The following is a 13,538-nucleotide window of genomic DNA, read 5'->3' as shown; positions in this document are numbered from 1 at the left end:
TCGTGGGAGGCTCCAATCCATTCCTGAAGCACAGGATGGCAATCCCAGAAGAGAGGGACACAGAGAGGTGGAAACCTCAGCTGCTTCAGGGGCTGATCCCATCCCGAGGTTCGGATCTAAATAAAATACACTGAAGCAGAGCCTCAATCACACATTTCCTAGCAGTGCTCATTATCACAGCATCAGAGTATGTCACAACCCATTAATTAACTAATCTTCCTGTCCTTTGAGTACATTATCCCTACTTACAAATGGAGATTTGAGGTTCAGAGAGATTAAAACCCAAAGTTTCCAGGAATGCTGATTGCTCTGTGCTGCATATGATGGGAGTGCTAAGCAAAGCACATCAGAAGTGGTGCCTCCTTCCCCGCTCTGTGGCACCAATTATTCTATTTCCCATTTCTCCCCTTTTCCATTTTTCTTTCTGACCCTTTCTCCATTCACCTCTTTGCCTGCATTAGGTCTCTTGGAAAACCCTCCCCAATATCCCACGTCCTCCTGGCATTTGTGGCCCTTAGACTTGAGCTGGAACATGGGATGTGGCAGGTCCTGGTTGACCCAGGTCCACCAGTGGCCACAGCTGTGACCTGTGGGTGACCTGCTGAGCTCTCACTGGTGCTGAGGTGCTTCTCTCTCTTCACACTGATATCCCTCAGTCCTGGATCAGACACCTCCGTTGGTTGTTTAAAATCCTTGGCATTTAAACAGTTCCAGGATGTGGCAGAGAGAAGGGAAGTTGGCAGCTCTGGCTCTGTGCACAGTGAGCAGAAGGGTCAGCACAGGTCATCCCTCTGGGATGGCTCTGACCACTCCTCTGAACTCACTTTCCCATCTCCAGTCTCCCCACAGCTGGCCCTGCTGCATCTCCTCAGCAGGTTGGGTGCTGGAAGCCAGAATCTTCCTCCCTGCAGACTTCCTGGAGAGCTGTCCCCACCTCAGGAAAAGCAGCCTGAGAGACGGCAATGCCATGTCCCAAAAAACGCCCAGAACACAGGAGTGAACCTCTCCATGTGTGCCTGTTTGCACCAACCTTCTACCCCACCAAAGGCAAGGGAAATCCCACAGAGGAGCCACACCTTGGCTGGGAAATGAGCCCCCGACTGCTGAGTGCCAGCAGAGCTGCCCCAGTTATCCAAACACTCCCTCCCCAGGTGATTTTACATCCCAGGGAGGTGGTGCTATCCAACAGCAATCATCAGCTAACCAGCTTCAATTACCTATGAAATGGAGAAATTCCCAGATGGGAGTGCAATTTGGGAAGCACTTTCTGATGGATGTTTAATGGGAATATTGACTATCTGGGCTTTTCTGCCTAATCAGTGCAGTGGATTTATGTGAATGCTCATTGTTCAGCCCTCAGTGCCATCAGCAGCTCTGCTTTGATTAGGGTGATTGATTCTGCTCTGCTGCTCTGTCTGTAACAGCTCAGAGCAGGTTCAGTCCCCTCTCAGCTCCCTCCCCAAAAAACCAGCTGCATTTGGGACTTCACAGATTTTTCAGAAGAGCATGAAAAAAATCCATCAGGATCATTTTCTCCGACCTGCTTGTCAGCCTGGCCCCTGAGCTTTGTGCACTAATTCCCACCTCAGATCCAGTAACGGGGATCAAAGGAGAATCCCTGCTTCTGAAACTCAGCCCGGCTCAGTGCAAGCCCCTGCAGTGCTGGGGAGCCCGGCCCGGCTGCTGCTCCCGTCAGCGATCCCCTCCCTGCTAAAAGCAGGCACCTCTTCCTGCTCTGATCCGTCTGGCTCGAGCTCCCAGTCACTCTCTCTTGTTACACCTCTTTCTGCAGGGTCAGAAATCCTCTGTCATCGATTTCTGCTCTCCATAAAGTCCCTTCTTAATCCTCTCTTTGTTAAGCTAAACACACCAAGATCCTGGAGCTTCTCACAATAAGCAGGTTTCCAATCCTTTAAGCATTTTCTTGGCTCTTCCCTCAACCCTCCCCAGTCACCTGTTGATCCCAGCCTGGACACAGCCTTCCTGCATCCTTTCCAGGAGCAGAGCTGATCCAACCTCCTTTTTCCACTAAAGCATCCGTTGTTTGTAAGGCCAAGGATGCCCCAAGCCTGTTTAGCCCCAGGAGCCCCTCGTTGGGACTTCTGCAACTTCTGCTGCTTGGAAAGTGCTCTGACAGCCTGTAAGCATGGACAGAGCCCAGGAGCTGAGCCCAGACCCTGCCCAGATGCTCGGTGGGGTCTGACACCCCCTGTGACAGCTCCTGCTCAGGGGCTCCACTGCCTCTGGTCCCTCTGCACACTCCGGCTGGGTATGGCCAGAGGAAATGGCCTGAGGTGCACCAGAGGTGGTTTTGGTTGGGTATTAGAGAAATTCCTTCGTGGGAAGGGTGGGCAGGGATTGGAACAGGCTGTGCAGGGCAGTGCTGGAATCACCGTCCTGGAGGTGTCCCAAAGCCTGTGGATGCGGCACTTGGGGATGTGGTCAGTGCTGAACACGGTGGGTTCAGGGCTGGACTTGGGGATCTCAAAGGTGTTTTCCAACCTTTATGATTCACACAGTGATAGGATAAGGGGGGTGGTTTTAAACAGGAAAGGAGTAGGTGGGAAAAGAATCTTTATTGTGAGGGTGGGCAGGCCCTGGCACAGGGTGCCCAGAGCAGCTGTGGCTGCCCCTGGATCCCTGGCAGGGTCCCAGGCCAGGATGGACATTGGGGCTGGGAGCAGCCTGGGACAGTGGGAGGTGTCCCTGCCCGTGGCAGGCGTGGCACTGGATGGTTTTTAAGGTCACTGCCAGCCAAAACCATTCCATGATTCTGTGATTTTCCATCTGCTGAGCTGTTCAACTGCCTCTCCAGACCCAGAAATGTTTTAAGATGTGTAAGTGCCTCTAAACTGGATTCCCAGTTTGGGCTTTACTCTCCCATGAACATAAGCCCAGCAGTGAATCCCACGGTCCCAATGCAGCTCCCGGTGCTGTGCAGATCTCCCCACTTGGCCAGACTGGGTCCCACAGAACCATCTCCCATAAAGCTCCATATCAAAGTCAGGTGCAGAGCGGCCTCTGCTGAATTCACCTTTTCCAGTGAGTTAAAGCAGCTGCACAGGATCCTCCTCCCCATTTGACCCTTGTCCCTGTCACCCCACACTGGCACAGCCTCCAGGGAGTTAAACCTCTCGCAGAAGCACATTTCCCTGCCAAGCCTGGCTCCGGCAGCGGGTGACAGTGCTGCCACTGAGCTGTCACACACCAGATGAGACCCTCTCCTGCAGCACTGCCAAAGTCCTTGCTTTCCTAAGGGTTCCAGTGCTCTCAATCCTTGGCACATATTTGGCACCTTCCTGTCTTCAAAGGAATGTGTGTCAGAGTCTCTCCACGGACGGAGAGGAGAGTGGGGAATTTTTGATGCAGAAATATCCCTTGTTGGGGTGGCCCAACTGGATGGCCCAGCTGAACTGGAAATCTGGGCACCAGGGAATGTTCACAGAGTGAGAGGGAAAAGAGCTCTCAGCCCGTGTTTGAACACAGTTACACACAGGGGTGGTCTCCAGGCTTCCAGCCAGTGATCCTTCATGGATCATGGAATCACGGAATGGGTTGGGTTGGAAGGGACCTTAAAGCCCATCCAATCCCACCCCAGCCATGGTAGGGACACCTCCCACTGTCCCAGGGTGCTCCAAGCCCTGTCTAACCTGGCCTTGGGCACTGCCAGGGCTGGGAAATGTTCTTGATTTCCCAGTCCAGAATCCATGGCAATCCAGCAGAATACAATGACCAGAATCCATCTTTTTACCACCTAAACCACTGGTGCTTTGTTTTCTGCTTGACTTCAAGAAGCTCCAAGATTTAAAGGAAAATCAGTTCCAAAGTGAGGGCTCACAAGGCAAATTTTGGCACCTGATACTCAGGAATACCCTTCAAACTGCTGCAAGTTCCTCTCAGTCACTGGAGGGACATCAGCACCTCCAGGAGAGATGGGCAAGGCTGGAGACGAGCTCAGACTGGGATCATTCAGCCTGGCTCCTTTAAATCTTTCCTAAGGGTGGACATGTCCCTGCCCATGGCAGGGGGATTGGGACTGGGTGGTCTTTGAGGTCCCTTCCAACCATCCCATCCCATCCCATCCCATCCCATCCCATGATTCTGTGAAATGTTCCTCACCAGCTGGGGGGTGTAAGGTGGGCTCAGCAGCAGATGCAACCTTTTCCATATTCCCCTTCCCTGCTCGGGCCCATTTCCCTGCCTGTGGCTGATGAGGAGTCAGGCAAATCTTCCCAGGCAGAGATTTTTCCTCTCTTCAGTGACTGGATTTGGGAAAGAGTTAAAAAACATGGCTCTGTCTCAGGCTGCCCGTGTGATTTTTTAACAAGTTTTATCAGGCCAGAGATTTCAAAGAGCTTCGTTCCTGTTAGAAACACCAAAAAAAAGAGCCAGATTTGTTCCTGACCACGAGGCCTCTGGCAAGTCCTGCTGTGACATGAAGAGACAGACCTTCAAAGGGGCTGGTGGAGACCCAGCCCTTCTTCACCCCAGGGCTTCTCTCCCTTCATCCAAAAGGAGAAAACTGCCTCAGATCACCGAGGTGTTTTGAGGCCAGATTCACAAATATCCCCTGCAATCCTTGTCAGTGGAGGAAGGAAAGGCAGATAAGAGGTTTGGCTGGACAGATGGAGCGATTTTCCACTTCTCTGTAACAATCCTTGAGCGATGGCAAAAGGATTTTGCTCTGAGCAGGAAATATTGAAAGAAATACTCCCCCCAGCATTTTCCTTTAGGTTCTGGGAGAACTTGGCAGCACCAAGACAAAGCCTCTCCTGAGCACAATCCCAGCATCCAGCCTTTTGTGATCTCCCAGAGCAGTCCATGCATTTCCCAGCCCTCAGAGAACCTCTTCCCAAGGAACATTCCCAGTCCCCTTCGCTTCCCTTTGCCTTCGCCCTGCTGACACCCAGGTCAGGGAGGTTTCTGGTGTTGGGACCTCCACAGGGGAACTTTGTGCTCTTCTTGTGGTCCTGACACGGTCGAGTCACCTCCAGGGCACAACAGAGCAGCTCTGGGCACCAGGAGATCATCCCACAGCGTGCCAAGGCTGCTCCTCTCACAGAGGGGGATAGCAGGAGGAAAGGACCTGTCTTACAAAGCAAAACATTGCCTTGCAAGGCCCCTCCTAAGCTGGGGTTGATGGAAGCTTGGAAGAGTGGCCAAAACCCTGTTTTAGAGATCTGCTGATGAGCTGTGATTTCACAAGTGAAAAACTGCTTTAATTAATTTTTAAAGAATTGCTGAGAAGCCCAAGGAGTCGATCCGTGCTGTGTGAACATGGATTTTCCACCCAGAGCAGGTACGGAGAGCTGTAGTTCAGACCTCCCAGCACTGCCCACTACAAGAGCTGATCTGCAGCAACTTCTAACTCTGCAAAGCTCCAATCAGATAATCCAAAAATTTCCACTCAGGATGCTTTACCTCGGGTTCACCTCATCCGCAGAACCTGCTCAGCTGTTTCCAGGGCAAGGTTAAAGGAGTATCTCCCAGTTTGCCTGGATCCATCAATTTGTGGTAAGGCTTTTGTTCTGGAAATTCTCTCTCTGGTGCTCTGCAAGAGGGAGTAAACGGAAAAAGCCATCTGGGATCAGCTGCCGGGGTTTGCACGAGTGTGCAGTGAGGGGGATGCAGATTGCCCAGCCAGCCTTTCCCAGATTTGTGCTTTGCAGCCTGAACTCTGCTTCATCTGCTGCTTGTGGCAGTTTTGTTTTAGCTGGGACAGACGTGGAAGGCAAAAGCAGGGAGTCCTGTGGTATTTGTAACCCTGCTGCTGGGACAGGACTGCTCCTCTCCTGGCCTCTGAACGGGGTCACCTTTCAATGCCAAACCCCAGGACTTGGTTTAGGCAAATCTAAAATGGTTTCAGCTCCTCTTGGCTCGCTGGGGTCAGGAACTGGGGAGGCAGGTCTGGCCACACACTGGGCAGCCTGGGATGGGTTTGTGGCGAGGTGGGAGGCGCATTAGGAACCTGAGCAGAGGAGGGTGTGGGTGTCCTGCTCTGCCCAAACCCTGCCAGCAGCTGCTGCTGGGAGCTGGATTTTCTCCCAGTGCCATCACCTTCTGTCCTTGTGTCACCCTGGCACGGGGCTGTTCTGAGCATGTTTTGCCATCCCTGTCTGCCAGGTCCTAAACCCAGCCTGGTTTGGGGCCTTCCAGGCTCTCTGCATCCAGAAGTGTGGATCTCAAAGCTGCTGCTCCTTTTCTGCCCCCACCCCTGTTTTTTGACTCATTCCAACTTCCTGCAGAGTTTCCCTGCTCTGTTACCCAGAGCAGCTGCGGCTGCCCCATCCCTGACAGTGTCCAAGGCCAGGCTGGATGGGGCTTGGAGCACCCTGGGATAGTGAAAGGTGTCCCTGCCCATGGCAGGGGTGGGGCTGGATGGGCTTTAGCCGTTCCAACCCAAACCATTCTGGGATTCTGGGATTCAGCTTCCAGTTCTGCACATCAGAGCAGCTGCCTGCTCTACTAAACAGGGATAAGAGTTTTGCCAAAGCTTGGTGAATATTTCTCCTAAGCCTTCAGCATTCTGACACTCACACCACCATTATTTATGCCGCAGAGTGGAAAGGCAGGCAGGATTTTAATGGAAACATCCTCTAATCCATCTGCATGAGCATTTCCAGCTCTGTATTATTCGGCAGCCCAGCTCTCCCTACCACGGGCAGCCCAACACTCAGCACCTCCCACGCTGAGGCTGAGAGCCAGAGTAACTCTCCCAGATGGCCAAATGCCAAGGAAGAGGGTATCTGTAATGGGAGCAGAGAGGAAAAACTGCTCCTGTCAGAAGCAATCCTGCTGCCCTTCCCATCTCCAGTGCACCGAGGGCTTCAGCAGCGACGCTCAGGTGAGCCCGGAATGAAGCGGCCGGTGCTGCCTTGCCAGGAGTGATTCCCTGCCTCGCTCAACTGTGGGGAGCTCCCAGGGAAGGACAGCAGGACATGGCCCAGGAGCTGCCAGTTAATCCCCAGCACAGGGGGATCTGTTCTTCCTCAGATGCCAGAGAGCAGAGGCCCAGAGCCTGCTGAGACAAATGGCAATTTAATAAGTGCTGAAACACGCTGTCCCCTAAAAGGAAATGGAATAACCATGAGACTGTGGAGAAGCAGGACAGGATTCCTACAGAGGGGAGCTTTCCTTGTGAGAAGAGGGTTTTTGTGAGCAGCCGGAGCCAGAAGCCCAGTGGTTCCACTCTGGATCACTCCTTGTCCTTCACTGTAATGGAGAAGGAGTCACTTAAAATAACATTAGGGCAGCGACAACAGCACCAATTTGCCTGATAAAGCCTTTATCCTAATCTTGATAGGAGCTGACAGTTGGTGTCATCCCGAGTTAGCAGCTCTGAGCTGCAGCCCAAGTCCTGCTGGAAGGACTAAACTGCAGCTCCTGGAGGGCTTTTACTGGGTTGGAAGCTTCTGCAAAACACAGAAACTCTGTTTCCCTAGAGTCTTGCTTTTTCAGAGTCCCTGGCAGGAGAATTGGATATTGGGAAAGCATTGTTCCCTGTGAGGGAGGTGAGGCCCTGGCACAGGCTGCCCAGAGCAGCTGGGGCTGCCCCTGGATCCCTGGCAGTGTCCAAGACCAAGCTGGACATTGGGGCTTGGAGCAGCCTGGGACAGTGGGAGGTGTCCCTGCCCATGGCAGGGGGTGGAATTAAGTTGTCTTTAGGCTCCTTTCCAGCCCAAACCTTCCTGTGATTCTGTGGAAAGCCCGAGAGAAAACCAGGTGGATGCACATCCATGGGGCCATGGGGACACAAAGGAAACACAGGGATTCAGGACGGCTCCTGCTTTGCCAAGGAACCTCTGCAGGCTCCTGTGATGTGAAACACGGCTCTGTCTGTGTTCTCCTCCCACCTCTGTCTGTCTCCCAGCTCTGATAACTGCAGGTATTTACACTCCCCGTCCCTTTGGCTGAGCTCCCTTTCAGCTGCCATCCATCCCTCTGCAGGTAGACAGCTGAAAGTGGGTCAGATTAATCTAAGTGTGGACAAATGAATCCTGCTCCAAGTGACAACTTCTGTCATGTGCAATTCACCCTTCTCCCGCTTTGCCTCCAACAGAGAAGTGTGTGCAGCCTGAAGACACCAGCATTCTGGAGGAATTGCTTAATTTTTATTTGCTTTTTTCTGGCTGTCACTGGAGATATTGCAGACAGGCAGCTGCACCAGGGGAGTGCCCTGTGTGATGTCCACAGGCTGCAGCAGTTGAGTCTCAAAAGCCCCCCACTTGTGGAGGATTTTCAGCCCAAATGACAGCTGGGTGAAAGGCCTGAGGGTGGCTCTCAGAGGGCCCTCTCAGCCCCACAGGCCAGGTGGTGGCCACTGCTCCACATGGTCCTGGCTTCACCTTTTCCCTCCGGGCTGGGCAGAGCCCAGATGTGCCAGGGGCAGCTGAGAATTATAAAATTGGAATAGTTTGGGTTGGAAGGGCAGCCTGGGCTGCTGGGAGATACCCCATGGCAGGGGTTGGAACTGTTTGGGCTCTAAGGTCCCTTCTGACCCAAACCCGTGTGGGGTTTTACAGTTCTGTGACCTTCAAAGATCAGCCTCACATCAGCAGGGGGAGGGCAGGAGTTTGGGAGGCTCAGCCAGCCCCACCAAACAGGGAGCCTGTGCCACCAGCCCCAGCTGCACTGCGGAGGTGACAGTGGCCACCCTGAGTCTCTCTAGGGCCAGGGCAACCCCTGGGCTGCAAAGCAGCCTTTGCCAGGAGTGTCCCAGGGTGTCCCAGCCCAGGGCACGGGCTCCCTTGCCCTCCTGAGGGGACAGAGGCAGGAGAGGCGTCAGGGCCAACCGCGACTGATCCGGGGCATTAACCACGGGAGGGGAGGGCTTTCCCCGTCCACTCAAGGCAGGGCTGATCTTTGCACCACGGATCTCCCCAGGGTGACGGGGGACACATTGCAAAGCCCCCCTCACACCTGTGCCTCACCTCTGGGCAGCACTGGCAGGAAAAGAAGAGGCTTTCCCCATCACCCTCTTAAATCCCCCTGTGCTGGTGAATATCCCCATCTTGCTTTGTCCTCTGCTGCAAGATCAACAGCTCCATTCCACAGCTCTGCCACCCTCTGCCTCGGCCCTCCTCCTCCTCAGGCCAAAAAACACCAGTGGCTGATGTTTGCTGTGACATTTTCAGGCATTTTCCTGCCTATGGAAACTGAAAAGTGACCAGCACAGATTTAATTGTGCTGGTGGGCTGGCCTTACATAAAGGCCTGAATTCTCTTGACAATGTGCTTCTAAAGGCACTGTGGGAGGCACAGAGGGTTTAGCAAAGGGCACTTAAAAGCTCAGTGCTCACTCCTCAATTATGGTAACGAGGGGCAACATCTGGGTTTGCATCACTTCGTGCTCAGGAAACGTTTCCAGGTTCATTTTGGATTTTCTCTGAATTGCCCCTCGAATCGCTGCAGGTGGATGCTGTGCAGGACAGAGGGGTTACTGCCCACCAGGGTTTTATGGCAGCTGCTTTCTGCCTCTGCCCTGAGCTCTGCTTCTGCTGTCACTGAGGTGTTGCTCTAATTGCAGGAACGAGTTATTGTCACGTGTCCTCTCCAAGCTGCACAAATGAGACTGGTGCTGCTTCAGCTCCCTTGTCTCTCAACTGGTGTTTAGGAAGTAAAACGAGTGCACTTGAGTCTAAAAAGGTCTTTTCACAAAGCAAGGCCCAAGCAGATCCTGTGCTAAGGAAATCAGTGCCACCAGCAATAACAAAACCACAAGTGAGACCCACCATCCTGTCCCAAATCACCAGCTTTAGGTTAAAGTCTTTTCACAAAGACCCAGAATGTGTACTACTCCTCAGTCTGCTCATATTTAAGTCGCTTGAGGCCTCACTTTTCAGCTTTCCTCCATAATTACAAGAGTTTTCACTAATTAATTACAGAGAGGGAAGGAAAAAAAAAAAGCATAATCATGTAAGTGCTGGAAGTGGGTGCTGAAATATTCCTGATAAACTGTGCTGCCAGCTGAGGGCTCCTGTAAGGGTTTGGACATATGGAACCTATGTCCAAACATAAATTTATGTCCAGCACGACTTTTGGATCACCCTTTTTCTACAGGTGATCTCTGTCTCGTGGCAGAGAATGTCCCACGTGCAAACAAAAGCCCTTGAATTTGGAAAGCTGGTTCCTGTCCTGGCACTTTCCCTGTTTTCATGTGCCTGAGGGATCCATCCCTTTGGTGCTGCCTGGCCCAGGGGGGCACACACCCACTCGGGGCTTCCTCCCAGAGGTCACATTTTCCTCACATATTTGTAGGTTTGTATCAGTTGTAAAGAGAGTTCTGAATAAAATTAAGAATCCTGGGGATGGGCCTGGGGCAGTGGAAAAGCAGGAGGGCCCTGGCAGTGCTTTGGGCACTGCTGCTCTTTGCAGCACTCCAAGCTTCACGGTGCTGGGGATTTACCAGGATGCTCCTGGCAAACACCAGGAGATGCAGCCCTGGCGTGGCCAGGGAGTGCTGTTCATCCCCTCAGATCAGATCAGACAGTTCCCACAACTTCCCATCCCATCCCATCTCATCCCATCCCATCCCATCCCATCCCATCCCATCCCATCCCATCCCCATCTGGGAACAGACACACACGGACACATGGACATGGACACACACACCCCCCCCCCAGCCCCTGCACGTCTGTCTCTCTAACTGTGGATGTTTTCCAAGCTTTGGAAAGCCAGAGGGAAGAGCCCAGGGCAGGGAAGGCTGTGCAGTCTCAGGGATTCAGATCAAACACTTCATGGAGGGCTGGAGGAGGCTGGGCTGACACCCAGGGAGGAGGAGGCGGATGGAGGGGGGGTTGCAGAGTCACTCCTGCTCCCGGGAAATGCTCTGCTCCAGGTCATGCTCTGGTTGGGTAACTGCATGCAAAAATCTGGGTTTGAGGCCTCAGCAACCAAACTAAACCCAAGTGATGGAGTCACACCTTTTTCTGGGGAGTGTCTGTGTGAGGATGCCAGAGCAGCCCCGAGCAGCACGGGGGTTACTCACAGCAGAGCTGCTTTTCTAACACAGCACCTTTCCCACCCCCAGCCCTCTGAGGGACAGCTGGGATGATCTGGGTGAACATGGCCCACATTAAAGGGATTCAAAGCCCTTGGCTGACCTCAGCTTGTGCCAACAGGTGGGAAACACTCCCAAGGAAGGGGTGGTGCCCAGGGGATCCACGAGCTCTCACTGTGACAGTCAGTGACCCTCAGGGAAGCACCAAGGCCTCCCTGGTGAAGGAGAACCAGACCCTGTCAGGACATCCTGCAGACGCAGGACAGCCCAGGGGATACAGGGAGAAGGACAGGAGCAATCCCTGAGCAGGATCATGTAGATGGGCAGAGATATTTAAATGAGATGTGAGGACTAAATTCTTTATCCAGAGGGCGGTGAGGCCCTGGCACAGGGTGCCCAGAGCAGCTGGGGCTGCTCCTGGATCCCTGACAGTGCCCAAGGCCAGGCTCACATCAGGGTTTGGAGCAGCCTGGGATGGTGGGAGGTGTCCCTGCCATGGCAGGGGTGGCACTGGAGGGGCTCTGAGGTCCCTTCCCACCCAAACCATCCCACTGTAACACTGTCCGAGGCTCACAGAGTGACGATGATGTGATGATGAAGATGGTGTGAGGTGTGGATGCCAAGCCGGGGGTTTTGCAAGGAGAGGCCCAAGTATCCCACGGGAATGCAGCAGTAGGGCAGCAGTGCCTGGGCCGTGCCTCCTGTGCTGGTGTCACTGAGAGCAGGACCAGAGAGAGAGAGGAGTGATTGGAAAGTGGGAATGAACCGAGAGGGCCTGGGAGCTCAGGCTGGGTTTTTACGAGAGAGGAAGGCCAGGGGGTGGCTGGGGCACACAGTGAGACCCCTCATTAAGTGCAGAGATGTGGCATCACTTGTCACCCTGTCAGACAGAGAGAGAACAGGATCCTGAGGGCAGAGGTCCGAGCAGGACAAAAATCAAACCAGAAATTACACCCAGCTGCTCCTTTGCTGGGAAGGGCAGACAGCAGTGGAGCAGTTACCGGTGGCTGTGCTGGATGTCCGAGGACACAGAAATCACCCACCACAGGTGACAGCCACTCCACTGCCCAGCCCTGGCATCTCACAGGCCATCCTACATCATTCCCTGTGTGCATTGTAGGGATCACGCAAAATAAATGGAACCCCAAGGCCTGGGAATGGTTTTACACCCTCCCCCAGTGTGAGAGCTGCGCTCGACTCCAGCCTGTCCCCAGTCACCTGCCAGGGCTGGGGGCCTTGGAGTGGCCGCCACTGGCGGTCACAGGGAATTCTGGCAGAGCTGGGACTGGTCGTGTCCTGCTCCTTGCCGTGAGCCCAGAGCAACCCCAGCAAACTGATCCACACATTCTTGGCTTTTAGGCCAAGAAAAAGCAAAATCCAGGTGTCCCTGACCTTGGCAGGGGAGAATGGGATGATCTTTAAGGTCTCTTCCAACCCAAACCACTCTGGGATTCCGTGATTTTCAGAAGACCATTCCCAGCTCTCAGTGCTTGTCTCATGAACAGTTTGGACACCTCCAGAGAGCTTTTAAATGCAATTTATTTTCCCTTTAGATGAACCCAGGACTGAATATTGGAAGGAGAGAAGAAGGTTGGGAAGGAGCAAAGGGTGCATCCCGAACAAATCCCCGCTGGCTCTGGTTGTTATGTGGAATTGTGCTGCATCTGTCACATCTGATTAGATTGTGTTGTCCTTTTTTATCTCCCTGATCTATGCTATGATTCTTCTGGTTTTATGTGACATTTCCTTGGCAATAGAACTGCTTGGATTAGATATTCAGAGTGTTTCCCTCACCATAAAGCATCCAAATTGAAAAGGGTATTTATTTGCACAGTTATGTTTTGCTTTGTTTTGTTCTTTATTTTTAATGTTGCTTTTTTTATTATATTTTTTGTGTGCTGGTGCTGCTTGTAAAGAGGATCCATGAGGCTTTTTGCATTAAAAAATATCAATGAGTTAAATTTAGACCAGGGCTGCCCAGTTTGTGCTTGGGCAAGGACAGACTTAGACTTTGGCGTTCCAAGAATTGTGTCTCCCTTCTCTCAGCCTGGTGTCAGGGCACAGGAAATCCATGGAGTCTTTTCAAAGAGCCATGGGATGGTTTGGGTTCGGAGGGACCTTAAAGATCACCATGGGCAGGGACACCTTCCACTAGACCTGGTGTCCAGCCTGGCCTTGGACACTTCTGGGAATCCAGGGGCAGCCACAAGTGCTCTGGGCAATCTGTGCCAGGGCCTTTTAGGTCAAGAATGCTTAGGGGAGGCAAAAATCTCACCCAAAATGAGCAATACCTGCACCTGACCTGGCTGCAAAGTCCCTGGGCTCCATCGTGACTTGTAAAAAAACTGCTGGGAACAGTGACAAAAATAGAGACCAAGGACTGATGTTTCCCAAACCGTGATCTCTCCAAGACTCACCAGTTCCGGATCTCCAGGGCATCCCATGGTTTCTCACAGTAACTTTTACATTGTTGGGGTTTTAGTTTAGTCTGGTTTTTTTTCCTGTTAAAGGAATTTTCTCCCATATGCATGTTGCTAGGG

This window comes from Corvus kubaryi, unplaced genomic scaffold (assembly GCF_017639235.1).
Source record: "Corvus kubaryi isolate FWS band 111438036 unplaced genomic scaffold, C.kubaryi_AGA036_p1.0 37182, whole genome shotgun sequence".
NCBI lineage: Eukaryota > Metazoa > Chordata > Aves > Passeriformes > Corvidae > Corvus > Corvus kubaryi.
This window is presented reverse-complemented; position numbering follows the sequence as displayed.